We start from the raw sequence: 20,532 nt of genomic DNA, 5'->3' as shown, positions 1-20,532 counted from the left end.
CCTAGAAACAGGTTGTGAAAGCCCTTTACTCACTAGCTGTGAGGGAGCTCATCTCTCTTCCCAAACAACCATTTTCTTTTTCAATTCCACAGGTTCCTTGGGCAGGTGACGAGGGGACAACAGGAATGGCAGTGGCAGCAGCAACAGAGGGAGCAGGTCATGTGAACTAACATGCATGCAAGTTTTTAAAAAGAGAGGACATTATGGAAGGATGCTGGAAGGGCGGAAGAACTGTATTTGCCTAGGTGCCTTTAAGAGGGGATTGGCCAAATTTCTGGAGGAAAAGCCAATCACAGGTTACAAGTCATATTAGGTATGTGCAAGCTCCTGGTATTAGGGGTAGACTACCTCATATTGCCAGATGCAGGGGAGGGCACCAGGATTCAGGTTGTATCTTGTTGTCTTGTGTGCTCCCTGAAGCATTTGGTGGGCCGCTGTGAGATACAGGAAGCTGGACTAGACGGGCCTTTGGCCTGATCCAGTAGGGCTCTTCTTATGTTCTTAACTGCATGGATCTAAGCAGCAGATCTGCTTGGACCTCTCCTGCTGTTTCCTATTGTGCTTTGTGCCACTGCTTTGGAAGGGTGCAACTTGTTGCTTCTTGATTGCTCATGAGACCTGATCCTTGATTAATGTAAGACTCTGGTTATCAGTGAAGTTGGGTTGGGAAGCCAACAAGCAGGCTGCCTTGCGTCACAAACAAGGACGTTCACATGGCCAGGAAGCTCCCAGGATTGTAGCACTGTTTTACAAACCTGAACAGAATGGCAGGATGAGGTGGTGCTCCTTGTGGAATGTTACCAAAGGCTTCTCCAAGGCAGAGGGGAGAGGGGTGTTCTAAAGAACCAAAGTTTGCTTTTTACTAGAGGCTTGTGGGCCTGATCTTGGCATCAGTCAGTTCAAGGACAAAATGTGTCTGGCCCAGGTTATATACTCTCTTAGCATGTACCCATGACCTCATGCCCATGTTGAAATGTGTGCTGGGCAACACCACATCTTGTTGCAAGGAATTCCACAGACTAATTATGCACTGTGTGAAGAAGTACCTCTTTTTATCCATCCTAAATCTACTGCCAGTTGGTTTATTGGCCTTAGCATTGTAAGAAAGGGAGTAAAACCATACTGTGCACAACAGAATAACAGCCCAGTCTTGAGCTACCTGGTGTGCAGAGCCGGCTGCCATGGTATCCTGTGTGCACAGGGCACAGTTGTCCCCTTCCCCCGAGTAAGAGAAGTAGCCCTGCGATGGGGCTACTCAACTCTGTGGTGGCTCTTGAGATGATGCAGAATCAAGAAGTCTCCTGTTGGGTTGCGTGGCCTAACAAGGGGCTCTGGATCCGATGAAGCTGAGCTCTGCTGATCCCACCCCATCCTGACCCACTCCTCCCCACTATACCTTCCCCTCACCCTCCGCCCTCCCCAGAACCCCTCCTCCCCACCTCTCCCCATGCTTCAACTTCTCTGCCACCAGGCGTTTTGCACTAGGCCAGCTCTGGCACTGGGTCAGCAGTAGTGCCCGCAAACATGCCTTATGGCATGTTTGCAACAGTACACCAATGATGAGCCAGCACACACTCAATAGGATTGGGCCCTAAATCTCAATCATGTTCCCTCTCAATTGTCTTTTTTCCAAGTGAAAAAAACTCCAACACTATAATTCTAAACATATGGCCACCTGCTTTCTCTGGGAAGAGCTGAGGCTCATCGCACTAGGTGGTAGCCACCTGGCAGGCTGAATCCACATTTTTTAAGGAGATGCAACCCCCCCTTCCCCTCCTGCAGGAATCAAACCAGTGACATCAGGGAACTAGAAGAGAAAGCTTCAGGGCCTGCCAAGGCATCTTTGCTGTGCTGTTGGTTTCTAGCAGGCCTGTTGCTTATCTAATCAAAGTTTAAAGACTGAGTTGGAAATTAATTTAGTTTCTTTTCTATTGGTCACTGCATCTTCATGCAGTTACCAGGATCAAACCTGTCTAATTTCCTTGGCAACAAAACCCATAGCCTCTTTGACAACGTTCCTGGATTCTTTCTGTTCAGTTCTTTCTCTCTCTCTGGAGGATCTTCAGTCCACATTTGATCTGAAACAGCCAAGACACTTTTTTGACATGTGCAGAAACGTCTCGCCTGCTCACTCTCCATTCTTATCTCCCATCCGCAGGAAGCTTCCTTTCTCCATAGGAATTCTCTCAGTTATCCAGTCAATCCCTCCCTGCTCAAGACAACAGTATGCATTGGTTGGCAACCTTCAGTCTCGAAAGACTATGGTATAAGCCTACAGCACCCGGTATTCCCAACACGTAGGCATTGCTAGTAAATGCAGATCAATGGCTGCTTTTCTTTAGGGTAAAGAAACTCTGTGGCATGGGGAAATTCAGAGCAGAGGAGCAGCACAGGTGTGGATAAGACTTCCCTAGCTGCTGCTTTCCCATCATGTCTCTTGTAAGATTTGAGACATGTTCTTACTCGAATGTATGCTTGGGTCCTTTGACACCTTCCTTCCAGCCCTCTCCTTCACACATCAGCAGCTGTACACATCACTTGCCTTACCCCCATCTCCAAGCAAAAGATTTAACACTTAAGTGTTAAACACTCAAGACTGAAGTGGATGGACATGTTGACAATCTCAGCCCCTTTCTGACACATGGGGTTGAGAGTTTCCACCTGCTTGCTGGAAAATACACCAAACCACAAGAAAGCCATGCACCGAAGGCAATCACTATGCCAATGCTACATAGAGAATGCCACGAGTAGGGACATGACTTCTCAAAGGCTTCCCACCATCAAAGTCACTTGTTCCCCACCCTTCACAATATTAAGATTGCTTGGCTGATGCAAGACTATGCTTGTACAAGGAGCTAGCCTGCTGAGAAAGTCATCAAAAGCTACAAAAGTCTCCTGGATGAAAATAAACACTTTTAACAATAGTGCCGCCAAAGCCGGGAATAGTTATGACGTTAACAAGAAACAGGACTGCACTTATGTCACAATGGATGACTGAATGCCAACTGGTAACCATGGAAATGTGTGGACAACATCAGCCAGTCATCTTTGTGCACAACTTGGTGCGTTCTCCAAGGGAATTTAACACGCAGCTCTGCTCTCCACAGCTCCAAGAGGCTGCGAGCAAAGCTGGTTTCTTAATTGGTATGTACGTTCAGGGAAAAATCAATTCAAGGGGGAACTCTACAACCAGCCATTCATGACTATCTGATCAAAAACGCACAATTAGGTTGCAAGAAAAATCGCCGCCACAGAAGGTGCCATGGCTTGATAGTACTTTCTACAATTTATCACCAAACAGAACAGGAGTTGGTTGGCTGGACCTAAACTGTAGCCCTATAAATGATGCATCTCACTACTGTATCTGTCACCTCTGCAAATGGGCTCTGTAACAAGCTAGAATTGAAGTTTTATTGCTGGGTAGAAAGGAGGTGCCCAATTAAACACAGAATGAAACATTCCCCTCTCCCTGGTTTTTATGGTGGCAGTTTTAATTGCCCCTTTTCCATGGCTGGGGCTATGAAAACTCTCACTCCCTCTTACCTAGCCATAATGGCGATACCTTGTTGCATGTCAACTAGGCTGATTCATTTAAAGAGGAAAATGGCTCCATTTGAAAGAGGCCTTCTGCAGCCATCGAACAACAGCTGGCCAGTCCTAACAACAGCTGGTGTGGTGCCAGGAATGCATACTGCTGGGTTTTCTGTTGGTCAGTTCAGCAAAAATATATCCCTGTCACAAATCCCTACCCACAGGAAGACTTCTTTTGTAAATGAACAATGTAACCCAAGGGGAGAAATAAGACTTTTTTGTAAGTAGTGCACCGGGGGGGGGGGGAATCTAGCAAAAGTGGGAGGGATATTTGGTACTTTGCCTCCATTGCAATTTTGATCCCAATCACAGATATCCCAGCACACACTTCTTAGTTTTAAAGAACATTCCATTGATGTGTAACAGAAGGATTTTGTTAACAGCACAATCCAAATGTGTTCAATGGGGCTTACTCCCAAGAAAGCATTTATTTATGGAATTGTGCCTAAAAATAGCACACAGGGTGGGACATAATTGTGATCAAAACTGCAGTGGAGCTACTCTCCCCCACTCTGCCATGGTTTCTTTAAAATTTTCAACCTCCCATGCACTATTAATAAAATAAATGTACCTCTCCATCAGGCTACATTTAGGCACACATCTAGTAGTTGCACTCAGCATCTTAGATATACAGATCTCCTAAGGCTGCACCCCCAGTTTCAAATAACTCCAGCTAGAAATTCTCAACCCTTTCTCTCCAACTCAGCCCATTCTTGGTTTCATTGGGTGACAATTTAAGCAAAATCATAGTGATAAACATACAACAACATACAACAAACCTTTAGTGATAAACAATCTGATAAACAATAAACAATCTGACAACACAATAGTCAGATATTCAAATTCACAATAATACCAATCAACCTTGCAGGGTTGTCGTGGAGATTACTAGCATAATGTACACTAAATATTATTGTTACATTGGACTTTCAGATGAGCCAAATCCATCTGGATTTTTTTCCATTGTGCAATCAAAACATAGAATCACTGTCACGTCCATCAGTCTATTCTGGAACATCAAAATGGAAAAGGTGGAGAGCAATAACTGAAATCCACGTTCCAGACAGCCATGCATATTATTCATGCATGGATAGTGCCTCAAGAAATTAATTAGAAGAGCTTCTTCTTACCATCCAGAGCGCGATACTTCCGAGACTGAAGGTTGCCAACAAACGTCTTACCAAATATTGCAATGGTAACAGGTTGATGCAAAAAGTGTTTACTTTAAAGGAGCACTTTTTTGCTGAAGTATTCAAAGGAACTAAAGCTATTAAATCATGCACAGAGATGAATTTAACACTCCCTATGGTCTAGCAGCCAGTAAAAGAGCATAAATTAATGCTACTTAATACTAAATAATTTATTTTTTGTCAGTGCAACAGCTACTTTCATTGGTAAAACAAGTGCTACAAGTACTAAGAAAGACAACCCATGGAGTTTGGATAGATGTCAGGGAAGACTACGAAGAACCGGTTAATTCTGTGATCAGGCTGCAGCAACCATTGATCAACTTCACAAAATCAAATAATTACTGAAAAGGTACAAATAAATGAAGTGCAGGCAGGGTGATCAGATGTCATAACCACAAACGCAAATTTCACAACAGCATATAGGATCTGGCGCATGCCATCACTTTTGGATTCACCCCCTCCTGCAGTCTCCCCGCATTCCCCCTCCCTACCCAGCTTTGTCGCTCCCTGTCCCCATTCTGCCCTCCCCACCTTCCCCGCCACCTTACCTCCCTCAGCAGGCAGTGGGCACTCCATCAATGCATGTGGGAAGACTCTGGCCTTTCTGCTGGAGCACACATTACAGCTATTTTTGGCAGTTGCCAGCAGTGGGAAGCGCATACTGCCAGCAGTGAGGCCCAATAGGATTGGGCCTTTACATTGGCTAAGCAGTTGGTCTTCAGCTGACCAGTGAGGACCCAGAGGCAGGTAAGGAAATTTTTCAGGTCTACCATCATTTTTCCTTATTTCTTTCTAAAGGTTTTATTTTTGTGACATAAGGAGAGCAAAGGTGGGGAGAATAAAAACCAAATAAACAGACACGCAGAGGAAACCATTTCAAGTCGGTCTCACAGTGCAAAATGGAGTCAGAAGACCTGGAAGCAGGGCCAGCCTTATGGCAATTTGATCAATTTAGACAAACTGGGTCCTGCACTGGGGCAGTGAGCGGACCGCCCGCAGCCAGCTCCTCACTCTGTAGCTGACGTTCTGGCATGGCATATTCTATGTCAAGGAGTCACGAGGAGAGGGCAGAGAACGGAGCATTGCAGCTGGGTGGCCCTCCCTCCCCTCCCTGGATCAGATAGGTTTGAAATGCCACACACGCCCCCCCCCCAAAGCAGTTGCCTCGCCACTGCCGATCCTGGTGCCCTGAGTTTGAACCCCTCATAAATGTATGTCAGCCAGTAGCTGTCCAAGTTTCTAACAGTTGTCACCACAGCAGCCAGTACTGCTTAGACAATTAAAAAAAGAAAATCAACTCTGACACAATTGGGTTTTCAATTACCTTTCTTATTTATTTATTGCTCTCTCTCTCTCTCTCTCTCTCTTTCTCTCGCTCATTTTGCTCATCTGAAGTAGCACCCAGCACTGGCATCTGGGCCTGATTGTGAAATTAAGCTATTGTAGCTAAAGATCCATTCACATTTTAGTGTTTTGTTTTTCCAAGCGGTGTCCCTTCTAGTGGAACATATGGTTAGCTTTTCCTTACCCTTAATGGCCTGTTTGTCATGCTCTGTCTGAAAAGCTCCTTTTATTTTCTCTTCAAGCTATGTCACACTCGGAGAGGTTTGTTTGCTGTGTCTGCTGTATTTTTATCTGACTACAGTAATGGTTTCAAAACAAAAGTTGGCTAAATTCTGACAAGGCATGTGTGAGCTCCATCGTACCCTGGCTCACCCACCCACTCACCTTCCTTTCTGGTTAGCTGATTAGCTGCAGTCAAAATGCACCACTCTTAGGTCACTATTTCAATAATAGAAGGAACATTAAATAGTTCTGCTGGATTCAAAGACCCATCTAGTCTAACATTCTGTTTCCTACAGTGTCCCACCAGCTGCCTCTGGAACGTCACGAGGAGGAGATGGAGTCTGCTCTTATTTGCAGCTTCTCTGCCCGTAACACCCCCATCCCCACCCAGTTTCACCCCCTCTCCAACCCTGTTCCACCTTGTGCCTTACCTGCTCCTGCAGGTGGCTGGAGTTCTGGCAACATGGGTGACAGGAGAGGGCTACAGAGCGTGCTGCCAGAATTGCAGCAATTTTTTCAGCAGTGGCCGGCGGCGGAAATGCATTCTGCTAACAGCCAGGGCCCATAGATTAGTTAATAAACAAACAAACAAATAAATGCGAGTACTTCTCTTCTTGCACAGATGCATACCTCACCTCTTTGTTTACTGCTTACCTTGAGGTTTTGTCACCACAATGCTTCATCACTGGGGCACCCTTATGCATGTAGAGCTGGCTCCCTCACTTCCTAGCTCCAGATTGCTAAAGTACAGGTATATTAGAAGCTTGTCTCAAGATATGTTGTATTTATTCATTTTTATTCATATTATATGAATATATTCTATTCATGTAAATTATAAATTATCATTACATATTATACATATTATTTACATTATACTATATATATATATATATATATATATATATATATATATATATATATATATATATATATATATATATATATACAGTTGTGTGCAACTTAACAACTGTTTGCTTAATGACTGACCACATATACAACGGTGGTCAAAGCACAATAAAGATGTTCTTAATGAGGCAATCGCTTCTCCCATAGCTTGCAGCAGAGGGTCTGTTTACACAACAGAGAGGCTCTTAATGCAAAGAAGAGGCAGTCCAGTAGCTTGTGCAGGCAGCTAGGGTCTGGCAGGGAGTGTCTGTTTACACAACAAAAGCAATAGATTGGACTGAATGTTCACTTAATGACTTAATCGCATAACAACGGGGAGTGGAGAACGTATCCTTGTCGTTAAGTGGCACGCACCTGTACATATTATAATGTATATAGTATTATATATTATTCATATTGTAATATGATTATAATAAATAGTATTTATATAATATTTTAGAGCAGTGGTCTCCAAATTGGAAACTCTGAGAAACAGTGTTAGATAACACTCCACTTTGTTCAAAGACCACCTTATGCCCTGTTTTCCCAGAGTGTTCCGCAATTGCTGATCTCTCAATATGTTTCATGCAACAATGTCTTTTGTGTTCCTTCATTCAAGTATATATACTCCTTTTTGTAGTGCCTGGAGGGTCCCTGCACTGGGGCAGTGAGCAGAATGCCTGTAGCCAGTACCCCACTGTACCCCACTGGTACAGCTGATGCTCCGGTGAAAGAGACCCACTTCATCAAGCAGGGGTATGCACGATCTCATGTTGCTGTGGAAAGATCTACATTGGCACATGAAAAAGGAGTATGTATACTTGAATGAAGGAACACAAAAGACATTGTTGCATGAAACATACTGAGAGATCAGCAACAAACTGGAGCGCTATCTAACACTGTTCATTAACATGCATGCATGTACGTATAGAGAGGCAATAGAAATATATTAAATAATATGAACAGGAGAGACCAGGAGAGTGAGTAATGCTACCAAGTGGAGAGTAAGGAATCAGAATTGACAGTTGGTAGCAAAGTTCTTAATGCAGTGGTTAGCACTGAGGTGAGGAGACCCACCAACAAGTGACTGAAACGTTAGGATTTTGTTTAATAAAATCTAGACTAGAGCACTTGATCATTCTGCACCATTCTGGCTTCTCCTTTGGGAAAGATAAGTCAGAATTGCACAGCAGGGAGATCAAAAAGCCACACCGCTGCCTTTGTCTCTTTCTTCTACTGCCTGAGCCTGTTAAGTGAATTCGGTGGCTCAGAACATCATCATGTCACCACCAATTACTTCCACATTTGTGCCCGTGGGGTAGGGCAGGGTATTGCAGCCCTCTTAATGGTAAAAGTTGGACCACCCGGGTCTATACCCTTGTGATCAGGGGTGGTCTAAACATTGGACCCCATGACCTACAATTTTAAAAAGCTACAGTGGACAGGATGTGGCTAATTTGGGGCATTCAGAGGATGGAGCTTGTGGATTTTCTTAAGGGCCCCTTACCTCTTTTTTCATAATTCAAACACTGTTTGCTCCTGATTTATCATCTTGGGATCTACTTCTTTTAAGATTGTAGAAAAAAGTGACCCAGTGATGTACTGGCATTTGCGTGATCTGGGTTGCGCTTGGAAGCTTGACCCATTGTTTTCTCAGCTAAAGAAGGCTTAATATTATAGAATTTAAAGACACCGTCTGAGCTAGAGGTTTCTACATGAACGCCCAATGACATCTCATCTCATGGGATAAAGCCTAGCAATGTGAAAAGATTTTTTTCCCCATTAAAGTCCTATTGATTTTCCTAGCCCTTGTCAGGAAACCCTTCTCTACTCCATAACATAATAAACAGTGACATGAGAACATGTAGAAAACTTTTCTGATTCACAATCCGCTTTCAGGAGCATGTAACTCCTATACATAGACAGCTGTTTTGGAAGTAGTGAGTAACATATAAACAAGAAGCAAAAGGCCAAATATGCGTGGACGCCGTCAGGCTTTGTGCAGTCAATAAGACTGTGTTTTCTAAAAATGAACATTGTAGGCTTCTCCCAGGATGGAGGCAGCCCTTTCTCTATCAGAGTATATCAGCTTTCGGAGTCCAGTAGGTCTGCTGTGAGGGCCCGGGGAACAGCACGCCAACCTCACATTTTCTGAATTAGAACTAGTGAAGTACTTACGATTATTTAAGGGGGTAGGGCAGATGTTGGGGCAAATAAGGACAACATGAAACCTTGGTAAAGATGATCTTCTCCCCTGCCAATTCAAATGGAAAAATGGCACGCTTTTTAAAACATGTCATAATCCTGAAAAATATACCAGACAAGCTTTCAGCGGTGTCTTCTCGTGTTAGGGTGTGAATGAAGTTGAGCTAGAAACTAAACACAACTGTGAGTGGAAAAGGCCCAGTAGCACAGCCTGGTTTTCTTCCGGTTAAACTGCACTAAAGTAAATATACCGACACTGCTGAAAGATGCCTGCAATCTATCTCCAGCAAGAGACTTGGCTCCCAGAGGTTGCTCAGCAACCACATTGCTAGATTTTGCTGCCATCAAGTGGTCGGTCACCCCACAGAAATATACACTTTTTTCAGCCGACGTATTTTTGATGCTGGAAATCAAAAAGGAAAAGATATTTGACTGGACAGGTGAATTGTATATTTACAAATTACGATCACTTTACTTATTGTACCTTCAGATGCGTACATAAGGTAAAATCTATACTGTAAAGATTTGAAGGGAGAAGAAGGTGGGAATGAGGTTGCAATGCATTGTGGTTGAACGTTGTGACATACTGCAAGAGAAGAGTCGTGCTCTTCGATACTCTTACACATTTAAAAATCCCTGCAACTAGAAGACTAGCAGATCAGGTAGGACAGTGGTCAGGGCAGCTTCAGACATACAGTAGTGTTGAAGGAGACAAATGTACATTTGGAGATGTTGCTCATTGGAGAGCTGGGATTGGCAAAAGCTTCTGGACAAGTGTACACTTCACTATCTGTGCAATGTGTAGCATGGCCCTTAAATACATAATGATCAAAATAATGTCCCCTGCTTTGAGAGCCCAATCCTATCTCCCCCCCCCCCAATATAGCTGTGCCAAACATAGGTGTACTGTATCCAGTGGGGAAGGCAAATTGGGAGGCTTCAGCATGAAATGGAAATTTAAATCCCCTAATCCCTGCAAAGGAAACTGCAATGGGTTTCCTTAAACCTGCACTAGTGATTTTGGAAGTCTGAGGAGAGAAAGGGGGTGGGATGGCAGCGAAAATGGAGGGTAGGAACTGGAGAGTGTCATTGTTGTCAGATACCCCCTCCCACTGCCTCTCTGTCCCATCACAACGCCCTCCCTGCCTAGTTTTGTGCCCTCTCTGCCCTGTTCTGCTCTCCACATGCCCCATCCCACTTCCCATGATGGCTTACCTGCTCGTCTGGGCAGCTGGAGCTCCAGCAGTGTGGGTGGGAACAATGGCATCACTATGGTTTGCATCATCCGGTGCAAGAAGCCAGCACTTCACCTCCATGATGAACCTCCTCCCATGTAGTGGGTGGAGCAGTAACCCGGGCAATGGGCATGGTGATTCATCACTGCCCCGTCCCACTGGTTTTTTTGGCTATAACTTTTGATATAATAGAAATATTTCAATGCAGTTTGTTCCATTGCATTCTGCATGAAATTACACATCGAGTGATAGGTAACATGATGGTATTATTTGAAAGTACCAAGATTTTGGCCAGTAGTGGTAACACTCTCCCCACGTGCATCACCTGGTGTGGCCCGCGCCCCCCCCCCCCATAACTCCTAGTGACATAACTGGGTGGGAAGGCTCCAGCCTTCCTGCCGGTGTCCTGCCGGTGTTGCTTGAAGCTCCCTCCCTCCCCCCACCCAAACCACAGTAATTTCATTATACAGATTGAGTATCCCTTATCCGAAATGCTTGAGACCAGAAATGTTTCGGACTTTCTTGGATTTTGGAATATTTGCGTATACGTAATGAGATACCTTGGGGTGCGACACAAGTCTGAATGTGAAATGCATTTGTTTTATGTACACCTTATACGCGTAGCCTGTAGGTAATTTTAGACAATGTTTTTAATAATTTTGAGCATGCAAAAAGTGCGCAGAACAGATCTGGTAGGATCTCTTCCCCCCTGGGGATGCTGAATAAACTGTCTGTTGTGCATCTGTGTTTTGACTGTCACATTAGGTCAGGTCTGGAATTTTCCACTTGTGGCATCATGTTGGCGCTTAGGAAGTTTCAGAATTTGGATCATTTTGGAATTCAGATTTTCAAATTAGGGATGCTCAATCTGCATAAGCAATGTTTTCCTAGTGTTATGTTGCTTCAATGTTAAGTTAAAAGCAGCATACAGACAATTACCTTCAAAGAGTAATTTGCCACTTACCATTATAGTGGCTTTCGTCACTTGATAGCAAATTAGCCATAATTGAAATTATAGACATCAAATATAGAATTTCTGTACAAATACAGAATTAAAATATAGATGTGCAAATGCAATTAAGGAGTGGGAAAGCCTTCCCCCAAGGGGAATATGCTTGACGGTAGTCGGGGAACATTTTCTTCGTTGTAAAAACAATTTCAGAACCCAGGAGATGTTAGTTCTTAGAGGAGAGGAGGAATAAATGTTCAACTTTCTTTGTAAATATTTTTTTTTCAAGTAAATGATCATGATCTAGTGAAACATTGCTGGGGAGGAGCTGATAACCTTGCATGGTATTTTGAAATGGCAAACATCTCAGGTCTAGTTCTTACTGATGAGGTAAACCAGTGTTTGGGCTGTACCTACTATTTCAGACTATATGCAGAAGCTCACGTGACAGAATGTTCCTCCATCTAGAAAATTCCCTCAGCATAGAAAGCTAGCACTTTTAGTTTGATGCACACTTTCTTTGGGCAGGTCATCTGAGCCCCCATCCACAGTGCTCAAATTACAGGGGACGTACTGAGCAGCTGGACCTCATAGTTTTTGTTGTGCTCCTCTTATATCTTGTTTTTTAGAAGACTACTTGGAGGGGTGAGATAGCCAGGGAGGTGAAGTCCCCTCCCACCCCAAGATGGCATCAGAGGTCAGCTAGGTTGGGCACTGGCCAAGAGCAAACACCCATCCCAGGGCCCACTTGGGCAGACCAACCCCTCAACATTCAAGCACCAGGGACAGTGGAAGTGCCCAAGACACCACCAGCGAAGGCAGCATGGGACTCTCTGTAGAACTTTGCCCTGAAACCCTCGTAGCCTGGTGCTGGCATTGCCCCCTACCTTTCTCCCCATAATTCAAGCATGCAAACAGCCCAAGTGCTGGTTTACCACCTCAGTGAGAACGGATTAGAAACCAGTGAGCCTACAGATAAGAACTATGGAAACACACTTGCCAGCTTTTTTGTACCCGGTGGGAAAGGATGGGAGGGGCAACAGTCCATGCAAATAAAGAACAAGGCAGAGATGAGGGTGACAGTATCTTTATTTTGCATGGATATGTGGATATGGCACCTGCTGAGGCACACACACTCCTCTTAGGCAAGAAGATGATGTATAGGGCTTCTTCACCACACAAGCAGTTCGTGGCAGACATTGCTATGCGAGCGAAGCTTCTCAGTTCTAAGGGATCAACACTACAATCTGTCATGCCACCACATTAAAAAGCTAGGAATCTATTCCCCCTGAAACAGCTGTGGAAAGTAGGATGTGTCCAACTACTGCAAAGAACAGAAACGGCGCACAATGGCATTAGTGGATGAAAGGCACACACTGCAGAATAGCCCTCCCCAATCAGTCACATCTTCTCTCAGGAGCATATGAGCTTCTTTTCTACATGGCAGTGATGCATGTCGATATACAGTACGACCAAATGCAAGTGTGATCGTTTTTATTGTACCAGAAGGTTTCCCAGTCAGTCTTCAGTCTCTCATTTGACTTCTTTTCCACCCTTAAGAGAATATGTGCTCTCAAGTGTTTGTCTGCATGTATATTGTTCCCAGAAGCTTTTACATTAATAATGGTATCTAAGAGAAACAAAACACCCCCAAAAAATTCACCCTTGTGAACATTTTTCCCAGACAGGGATATATAAGACCCATTTGGTAATATTAGGAATTTATGTTTGCTCTCCGAGACTTCACAGCAGAAATAATGGCTCAGCTGACAAGTCAAGGCCTGAATCTCTGCTTCAAATATTTGCTCTAAGTGGCAATGTACGAGACGTGCTTATTACGCTTATTGCAAATCATGCTGAGGGAAATGGTGGAAACTGCTGTTCTACATTGGAACTGACCGCAAATGAGCTCCAGTCTGCATGGATGAGATGAAAGAACCCCAGGCAACGTTTCACTGTTCAAACTAAAAAGAAGGGGAAAAGCAACTTTATCTTTGAAGCATTTGTTAAGTGGCTCTTAGCCCTCCCGTCCTCTGCCTTATGCTTTCTGAGCAAAGACATGTACATTGCACATTTTAACATCACGCAGCAGGCAACAATAATGACATACGGGGAAATGCCACTTTTCTGGGTCAAGGCCACCTCACTCCCTTCCATTCTAACTAAGGCTCACCAGTTCTTCTTGGCTCCTCCCCCCCACCCCACTTCTATATACTTCCAATCCCATAACAAAGGCTAGAACCTCAATTACCCTACAATGGAACAAACTGTCTCTCCAACCTGAAAGTCCGTGTTTCTCGAGAATTCCAACTGGGACCAAATTTTGGCTGCTCTTTGAAGCAGAATGCTGGACCCAAGACAAACTGCCCAAATCAGTGCCCACATTTCCCACTCCCCCTTCCTTCCTTTCTGCACATGCGTGCCCCCACCCACTTGCATCTCCACCACCTGCCTGGCCACTTCTTTGAATGTGACTGAGTGAAGAAGGCTAGGTGTGGAAGAGGGAGTCCTTATGTGCTCCCAACATGCTTCACCCAGCAGAAAAATGGCAACCATGAGTCACCCTGTTTTGATTTCTTTGCTGGAAGAGGAGCACTCAAAACACGTGGAACCTTTCTACTTCTTTCTCTGGCTCTGCCACTGTGATTGCTTGCTGCTGCAATGGAAGAGGTATGTTGCTGCAACTCTGATCCTCTGCTTGCTTGCTCATTCACTGCAAGCAAGAAGAGGATCAGAGCACAAGGGAAGCAGCTGGATGGCATAAGTGCCAGGGAAGGCTGTGGGCAGGCATGAGTCATCCTCACCAATTCACTACCTCTCACTACTCAGATCAGACACCTCAGCTGATCTCATAAGTTGGCTGACCCCAATGTTGGTCTAGATCAGCCATTTTCAACCACTGTGCCACAGCACTTTGGGGTGCCACAAATGGTTCATGAGTGTGCTTCAGGAATTTGGGGGTCATTTATTAATAGGGCCACTGGGGATGTGAGCCCCCCCCCCCTTGACCATTAAGTGCCTTGTCAGTGTGCCATGAGATTAAAAAAAAAAGGTTGAAAATCGCTGGTCTAGATGGTTGCTGGCTTGGTCCTGTAAGACAATTCTTGACCATTTCCCCCTTTCCTCTTCAAAATACATAACAACACTTATTAAGCTGCTAATTGCTGAGGCATGCTTTGTTCCCAAACTGAAATGGGCAGTACACTACATTCTTGCACTCCAAAATGCATACTTTTAGAGTGTGTGAAATAGTCTTTCCCACATTTAGAGCTACATGGGTCACTGCTCTGGGTGTGCCTTCTCTGAGGTGTTAATTCTGCTGCATCTCTGTATCAGAAATGATTAAATGATTCCATCATTTTAATGTGGAGACGTGGCCTAGTTACTCACCCCTGGGGAAGGAAAGGGCAGAACAGTAAATCGTGCAGAGATGCAGCAGCAGCCTCCTCTAGATAGTCTGGACATACAAAACCATCTGTTTCTCCTGGCATACTACCAGTTATCTTGTGGCACACTATCAGCCCCAGCACACAGATTGAAAATAGTCATGATAAAGGAATGCATACATTATTCATTCTCCAGAATGTAAGATAACTTGTTTGAGCAATTCCCACACATACTTAGATTTTAATACAAGAAGAAAAAAATCATGAGCAGTTAACAGGCCTTGAAGCAGACGCTTTACTTCTTCCAGGTATTTGTAACGCACATTAATAGGCTACTGTGGCCAATATGTGTGCTGTAGTGCTTGTGATTCCATTAACGAAGCCTTACAAAGTATATTTATACAGCAATCAGTGAAGAAATCCAGGCTGTATGTGACAGGAAAACCCAAAGTTTCTATTTACTAGTCAATTAGATGGCCAATGAAATTGCACTCTGTAGAGGAGCCATTTATCTGTACATTTAAGTGGGCAGAAAATGAATTCTTCTTGGCCCGTCTGATTTGGATTTGTGGAAATGTGTTATCCTCTAAGACCCTTTAAGCAGCTATTTTCACCGCTGCTGTCTCTCCTGATTATCTCATCATATGTACATTTTTGCAGTTGGGATACTGCCAATATTATGCTAACAACTGTGGGTTTTGTTGAGCCTGGCTGAAGGAGGAAGGAACCTTCCACTTACAACTAACTGAGGACCCAATCCTATCCAATTTTCCAGTGCTGGGGCAGCCGCAATGCAGCCCCAAGGTAAGGGAACAAATGTTCCCATCTCTTAAGGAGTGCTCTGTGACTGCCTCCCCACCACAGGATGCAGTGCATGCCCTATTAGCACAGCTGCACTGGCACTGGAAAATTGGATAGGATTGGGCCCTGAATTGGCTAAGGAACCTTGTATACAGGCAGTGGGAAACAAAAGGGATCAGCAGCAGAACAGGATGCGCAAGGTCCCACTATAACATGGGGGGAAGGAGACACAGAGATGGTGGGTCCAGATATGTAGGGCTGCCGACAATTCACAGAAAATGGTGACCATATGCCCTTACCCATATTACTCATTGTTTACCACAGTTCCATGACTAACGCCAAAGAACCTAAAGGTGGGTATGAAAGTTATCTGCAAACTAGAAAAAATATATATGCCATGTTCCAGATGGTAAAGGAAAAACTCTGAACAGGACAAAACAATGCCCTGGGAGGGTTCAGTTTCACTGCACATTCTAAACTAGCACTGCTGAACCTACCCAATTAGATTGTGGAACAGCCTTCAAAACCAGGCCTAGTCAATAACCGAGCATCACAGGAGTTGAAAGGAACACTTTTTGGTTCCATGGTTTTTCCCACATGTTCAAAAGGTTTTATTGCATGTATTTTTTTTTTAACCAGAGAAGAGGGAAAAGTAATCTCTTAGTATCCACAAGAACGAAGTCTGGCCCTACATCAACTGGTGTCTGTAAATGCACACTTATAGTATCTCCCATATGTGAACAGCTCTTTTCCTATAGGAAACGTAAAACATTGTAAGCCCTAGGCTGGAGGGAGGAGATGGGTCAAAGCCCATCAGCATGGATCTCCACGCCTGAATATAGGCCTTTCCTCCACACACAGCTGTAACAAAATCCATGCAAAGCTGTCTTGCTGAGTGATTACTGGAGTGGTTTTCATCTACTACACACCAATGTAAAAAGTATTCCTCAATTCTTTGGTGCTGTTGAAAAAAAGTTTTCACACTTGGTAAAGTTCTGCAGGTAGTCACTGCTCCCCTTCAGGTTTTTCAGAAAAGAGACTGTTTCATTAAGGTAACCCAAACTGTTTTGTGTTTGAAGTTTGTTTTTGCAAGCCATTGGTACAAAGCCCAAACTAAACATTATGGCAGGTGTAAGGACTTCCATTGAGAACAGCATGCTCACATCTCCTCCTCACACGCCCTGCCCCTGCTTGACTTCACTGGCTGCTGTGGAAGAGGAACTCAAAACAAGAGGACCCCACATCATAGATTTTGCATGACCTCATGCTACCAGGGAGAAAGAGGACCCGATGTGAAACTGCTCTTTTCAGCAACAGCCTTACATTTTGCCATCATGTCTGGTTTGGCATAACTCTCTTGTCTGACATCATTATCTCAGACGTAGAACAGGAAGGAAAAGGTGACTTGACCCTTGAGTGAGTTTTCTTTGTGGCACAGCATAGAAGAATGGAGGCTACCAGCACAACTCACCCAAACAGCAAAAGGAACACGTTATTAGGATCATGCTCCCATTCTCACCTCATCAGCTGCTTACCATGATTCTGTGGCTAATGCCACGGAATCCCATTAGGGACACGGCAAAAAGTTTAAAAACTGGAAGAAATGCTCAGAAGCCTCTCCCTCCTCTGTCCCTTCCTTTGCCGGCTTTCAAAGTAGCGATGGATACGCATTAAACTCATCTCCCTGGTTTTGGACATAGGAATAGATATTTAATTGATAAATAACACACAGGAAAAACCAACACAACCTTTACATTACCGACAAGTGTTCTTCGGTGACTAGTCACTGATTAAGAACTTTTCCCCAATAATTATGTTTTGTATTTCTGCATAAAACTAGTGATTCAAAACGATACCCTACCCAAAGAGGAGTTGCCATCTTACCTCCTGTTTTAAAAAAATGTTTCTTTGTTCTTTGGGTGGAAAGGAGTGATGCAACTCACCCACACTCAGTGAGGCCAGGCAATTTGCAATCCAATTGACACAGACCCAGTTCACATTTGCTGCCTTTTGCTGGGATAATATTCAACCGTATGAATTTAAGATCATGTGACTGGAAGCATTTTTTCCTACTTTTACTTAACAATCTGCAAATGAGTCCTGCATGACTTAAAAGCTCATACTTCCATCACTGTAACTATCCTGCACATTCTGGATAACACCGACCCCAAAAGATATAAACTAAGATGTAAAACTTTCCTCCCTTAAAATATGCCACTCTGTGTATGCTATTATAGTAAATTGACTGATTATTCTGTGGTGTTTCAGCCATCTATCCACCCTCACTCCTCTTGCACGCATGAGTTTCAACCAAAGGATTGCCTGGGAGATACTGACCCCAATTTCAGTGACTGAGGGTAAAGGAACAGGGCTGGGTGGGGTCACCTCAACAGAGCCAATATGTTCATTCAACCGCAATCGCATTTTAGTGCTGATGTAGCAGTTAATATAAGGAGGTGTTATCAATTTCCTATTTTGTTATTCATCCCTCCAGGTAATTTTGAGGTGCAGGATAAAGTGCTTGAATCAGATATTAGGAATTTGTTAGACTTCATAAGATTACAAAATAAGTAAAATACACAGTGTTAGTGCTAGATTGATGGGGGTCCTGGTGTAAATTCTTGCATTGCTTCCCCCCAGGGTGACCTTCTCCAGTAGCATATTGGGCACTATCACTACTGCTAATACTGGAGGTTTAGGAGGCAGCTTGGCCATCTTGGAGGCACAGGCCCCCAGTGCTTGACCTGACGGATCTCTGACTGCACTTTAAAGATACATTTTACATGTATTTTTTCCCAATGGTGTCTAAACTGTGCTCTATTTGACTCTTGTATTTTACCAGTAAATAAGAACTAGTGATGTTTTTTCAAGCATTAGCTTGTAAAAATGCTTTTGGTTATACATTAGCTGAACAAATGAAAGAGTTTATCACCTCATGTGTTTTGTTACAAATTCTTTTTAAAACAAAACTTGCATAGCACCAGCAACAGTTACCAGGATGTTAATCACTTAGAACCCAATCCATGTCTTCTCAGAGATAAATCTCACTGAGTTTAGTGGGGCTTCCTCCCAGGAAAGTGTGTAAAGGATTGGAAGGGAACGAGACTCATGGAACTAGGAAGGGAGCTGTACTTGTCTGTGACAACAGATTTGCTTTTTTAACACCTTCCTGAGTTGTCCTCAGACTGCTGAAGACAACTGATAAGCGGGAGAGGGGGAGGTACCTATGAAATATCAAGAAAAATGGACTGAAAGACAGAATGGCAAAATAAAACTAAGCATGAATGGGAGGGGGAGAGTTTAATGTTGGGAAAATGACAAGAAATATGGGAATAGTGATTAACTGAAACCAGAGGGCAAATGTGAGAAAAGGTGCTTAAGAGGTCTGTAAAGCAGAAGTGCTAAAAGAAAAGTGGAATTACTTTCACAGCCATCATTAATCATTACCAATCTCACCCATCCCTGGCAGTTCCGGGTAGTATAAGCTCTCACATTTTCCTGGGCTTTATTTCTTATATGAATTTGTTTTAAAGCTTCATTAACTAAAACATCACTAACCCTAAAACAAAAGCAGCCGAATGGCAGACTGGTAGATCATTTTCTTATCAGAACTTTGTGCAGCATGGCCTTTCCCAGTTTGAAGAGACACTTTGCCAACAGTCTGAGGCTAAGAGGCAAAGAAGGAAGGCCCATAGCCAGGGAGACAGACCAGGGACAGACTGCACTTGCTCCCGGTGTAGAAGGGATTGTCACTCCCGGATTGGCCTTTTCAGCCACACTAGATGCTGTGCCAGAACCACCTTTCAGAGCGCGATACCATAGTCTTTCGAGACTGAAGGTTGCCAATACTTAAAATGAAGGAGAGGGACGTTGCAGAGAGATAAATGGCATCAAAAGTTTGCATGTTGAATGTGGCTCCATCTTTCTTTCCCTTGGTAAGTCCCAAAAAGGTACAGAAGCCAAAAAAGGTGTCACACTGGGCTGGTTCAACCCTACTTTTGATCCTCAATTTGGCAAATTCCTGCACTGGGTCTCAAGTTGTGCAGGCCTGTTGGAGGCGAGGAACATCCAGTAACACAGGCCAACACACATTTTGCTTCCTTAAACCTTACACCAATTCCTGGGTGTATTTGGGGTGCTGATTCCAAAAATGGCATCCATTTTGCCATATCACGTCTAGTTTTGTATAGCCCCTTTAGTGAATGGTTCAAGCAGCTTCCTTATGAGGAAGCCTACACCATGGCTTCCACATGAGGAAGTTGCTTGAACCACTCACTAAGGAGGCTATACAATATCTTCAAAACTAGATGTGATAGGGCAAAACAGATGCCATTTTTGGAATCAGCACCCCAAATTCATAGCAAACCACCATAAAGTTTGGGAAAAACTTTTCTGGCTCTCGGCAGCAACTGTTACCCTGCACATGCCCAATCTCATCTGATCTCGGAAGCTAAGCAGGGTCAGGCCTGGTTAGTACTTGGATGGGAGACCGCCTGGGAATACCAGATGCTGTAGGCTTATACCATAGTCTTTCGAGACTGAAGGTTGCCAACCATTTCTGACTCTCAATTTTGTAGGCCTGTGTAATCTGATTATTGATCACCTAATACAGAAACTGCTGAAACATTCTTTGCATGACCAAACAATAAAGGGGCTAATGCACCAACTTCAATCAGTCATCCTGAAACAGGTATTAATTCTTGCTTTTAGTCACGTAAAGGATT

The 20,532-nt window shown here is 43.8% G+C and overlaps 1 pseudogene; it reads left to right on the top strand.

Moving 5' to 3' along the window:
* Window positions 1-20,209: 20,209 nt before the first annotated feature.
* On the top strand, window positions 20,210-20,326 carry LOC136649950 (5S ribosomal RNA; annotated as a pseudogene).
* Window positions 20,327-20,532: the final 206 nt, after the last annotated feature.

Source organism: Tiliqua scincoides, chromosome 4 (genome assembly GCF_035046505.1).
Source record: "Tiliqua scincoides isolate rTilSci1 chromosome 4, rTilSci1.hap2, whole genome shotgun sequence".
Lineage (NCBI taxonomy): Eukaryota > Metazoa > Chordata > Lepidosauria > Squamata > Scincidae > Tiliqua > Tiliqua scincoides.
The sequence above is the reverse complement of the archived record's forward strand: the minus strand, read 5'-3'. Positions and strand labels throughout refer to the sequence as shown.